This window comes from Oncorhynchus gorbuscha, unplaced genomic scaffold (assembly GCF_021184085.1).
Source record: "Oncorhynchus gorbuscha isolate QuinsamMale2020 ecotype Even-year unplaced genomic scaffold, OgorEven_v1.0 Un_scaffold_9432, whole genome shotgun sequence".
NCBI classification, from domain to species: Eukaryota; Metazoa; Chordata; class Actinopteri; order Salmoniformes; family Salmonidae; genus Oncorhynchus; species Oncorhynchus gorbuscha.
Window position 1 is genome coordinate 1 of NW_025752405.1, and position 3,245 is coordinate 3,245.

Below are 3,245 nucleotides of genomic sequence, written 5' to 3' on the forward strand. Positions count from 1 at the left end.
GCACGTTTGGATGAACTGGTGTTTATACATGACAGAGAGTGAAACCAGAGACATTTACCATTATGTAATGTGTGTGTGTGTGTACGTTTCCGTGTGTGTGTGTGTACTTACCATTGCTCCATCGATCCCCTTAGACCCGTTTGATCCTGCCTCCCCCTGAAATTACAAGGTTGAAACTTGGAATGATAAATAACAAACATTGACGGTCTACTCGTTCACGAGGAGAAATATCTTGGTAGTTTCACTGAGGTCTGTGCCGCAGGGTTCAGTGCAGCTCTGAAGGGGCCTTCGTTCACACGTCTACAATGTTTAGCGCCTTGAGTCAACTTCACAACGGAATTACACATCACTTCAGCTTATAAAGAATAAGAGCATATTTCCCACACACCTTACTGTATATACATGTACAGTACATATTCCATACTGTCCCATATCTAATGCATAAGGAATAGCCACAACTCTATGACTAATGCATATTTACATACACAGAAATATTTTTCTGGGTAAGTGCATGATATTCACTAGTGTTTACAAGATGAAAAAGCGAATGATTTGTTAATCTCCTCTGACCCTGTATTGAAACAGTTCTGAATGGGTACATGAGACATTGAATCAGAGGGCATAAAATACTGTAAATAAATGAGGAGAGGATATACAATAAGTCCTATCTCCCTCCTAAGGGACTATGGCTCTGTGTGTAAATCCCTTTGTGTCCTGGGTGTAAATCCTGTTCCTGGACATCTACCGTCCTGTAGGTTTTCACTCCAACCCTGTTCCTGGAGAGCTACCATCCTGTAGGTTTTCACTCCAACCCTGTTCCTGGAGAGCTACCGTCCTGTAGGTTTTCACTCCAACCCTGTTCCTGGAGAGCTACCATCCTGTAGGTTTTCACTCCAACCCTGTTCCTGGAGAGCTACCATCCTGTAGGTTTTCACTCCAACCCTGTTCCTGGAGAGCTACCATCCTGTAGGTTTTCAGTCCAACCCTGTTCCTGGAGAGCTACCATCCTGTATGTTTTCAGTCCAACCCTGTTCCTGGAGAGCTACCATCCTGTAGGTTCACTCTAACCCTGTTCCTGGAGAGCTACCCTCCTGTAAGTTCACTCCAATCCTGTTCCTGGAGAGCTACCATCCTGTAGGTTTTCACTCCAACCCTGTTCCTGGAGAGCTACCCTTCTTGAGGTTTTTGCTCCAACCCTGTTCCTGGAGAGCTACCATCCTGTAGGTTCACTCTAACCCCCACCATCACCACTAACACCACCACCATCACCCCCACCATCACCACTAACACCACCACCATCACCCCCACCATAACCATCACCATCAACCCCACCATAACCACCATCACCCCCACCATAACCACCACCATCCCCACCATCACCACTAACACCACCACCATCACCCCCACCATAACCACTAACACCACCACCACCACCATCACCCCCACCATCACCAGTAACACCACCACCAACTCATAATAGCTGATGAAGGGGACATTGTTATTATCATAATAGCTGATGAATGGGACATTGTTATTATCATGATAGCTGATGAAGGAGATAGTATTATCACGATAGCTGATGAAGGAGATAGTATTATCATGATAGCTAATGAAGGGGATAGTATTATGCTACTTTAGTTGAACCTTAGTCCAACAGCACTCCAGGACATAGAAAACCCTCTCACAGATTATAAATAGTGGCAGAATAACAGTTTAGTGGTTTAAAGCAGAAACCTTATATCTTACAGATAATGGACAGTCCAAACAAGTCAACAGTCTGACTCACCTTCTGTCCAGGAATACCATCCAGACCTGGTGAGCCAGAACCACCCTGGTCACCCTGAGGGAGAAATAGAACACACACGCACAATTAGGATTAGGCATGCACACGCACACACACGAAAGCGCACACACACACACACACACACACACACACACACACACACACACACACACACACACACACACACACACACACACACACACACACACACACACACACACACACACACACACACACACACACACACACACACACACACAGTAAAAGGGAAGGCCTTAAGACATCTCTAAAACAGCAAAACAGTACTCTGCGGTAGCTAATACAGTTCGGATGGAAACCACACGACCCACACAGGCAGTGTAGGCCAAGTCACACCACCATCAATCTCAATATGAATGTTATGACACTTGATATAGACTTTGCATGTCATGTGCAGTGTTGAGTAACGCAGGCCAGCTTTAGCCAATTCTCAAACCTTATCAAGTATAGGAAAATGTTTGGGTGGGCGCGCCTTTTAAGTGTTATGTCATTAGACTGGATCGAGTTTCATAGGCAAATATGTCCCTGTATGTGTGTGTGTGTGTGTGTGTGTGTGTGTGTGTGTGTGTGTGTGTGTGTGTGTGTGTGTGTGTGTGTGTGTGTGTGTGTGTGTGTGTGTGTGTGTGTGTGTGTGTGTGTGTGTGTGTGTGTGTGTGTGTGTGTGTGTGTGTGTGTGTGTGTGTGTGTGTGTGTGTGTGTGTGTGTGGATTCTTCAACTTCAAATTCTAAGGGCCCTAGAGGAGGGTTAGAGGGTGATGATGCTTTAGAGTGGTCCTGGTGAACTGAAGGTGCTAGACCATGTACAGACCCAGCTGACAGGGCACTCTCTGACTCTCTGTTATGTTTAAAGAGTTTATCATGTTCAAACATATATGTAAGTTGTGAAATATCTCATATACAGTATATTGTATAAATATAAAATATTTCCACGGTAACATACTGTACCTTCTGGCTTGAGTTTCCAGGGAACCCATCTTTCCTGGTCTCTCCCTGTAAAGGGAAACATGATACAGTCAGTAGCTGCAGATCCCTTATTGGTCATTTAGTTAGTGACTGCTTGTCTTATTGGATGTACAGTCAGTGGCTGGTCTATAATTGGCTGTACAGTCAGTGGCTGGTCTCTAATTGGATGTACAGTCAGTGGCTGGTCTCTAATTGGATGTACAGTCAGTGGCTGGTCTCTAATTGGCTGTACAGTCAGTGGCTGGTCTCTAATTGGCTGTACAGTCAGTGGCTGGACTCTAATTGGCTGTACAGTCAGTGGCTGGTCTCTAATTGGCTGTACAGTCAGTGGCTGGTCTCTAATTGGCTGTACAGTCAGTGGCTGGTCTCTAATTGGCTGTACAGTCAGTGGCTGGTCTCTAATTGGCTGTACAGTCAGTGGCTGGTCTCTAATTGGCTGTACAGTCAGTGGCTGGTCTCT

The 3,245-nt window shown here is 45.4% G+C and overlaps 1 long non-coding RNA gene across 1 annotated transcript; it reads right to left on the bottom strand.

Moving 5' to 3' along the window:
• Window positions 1-110: 110 nt before the first annotated feature.
• Window positions 111-2,814, bottom strand: LOC124030138. The gene is made up of 3 exons (XR_006837904.1): window positions 2,768-2,814; window positions 1,787-1,840; window positions 111-156 (listed from the first exon to the last, which is right to left on the bottom strand). It is a non-coding gene; the product is annotated as an uncharacterized LOC124030138 (long non-coding RNA).
• Between the last annotated feature and the right edge of the window lie 431 nt (window positions 2,815-3,245).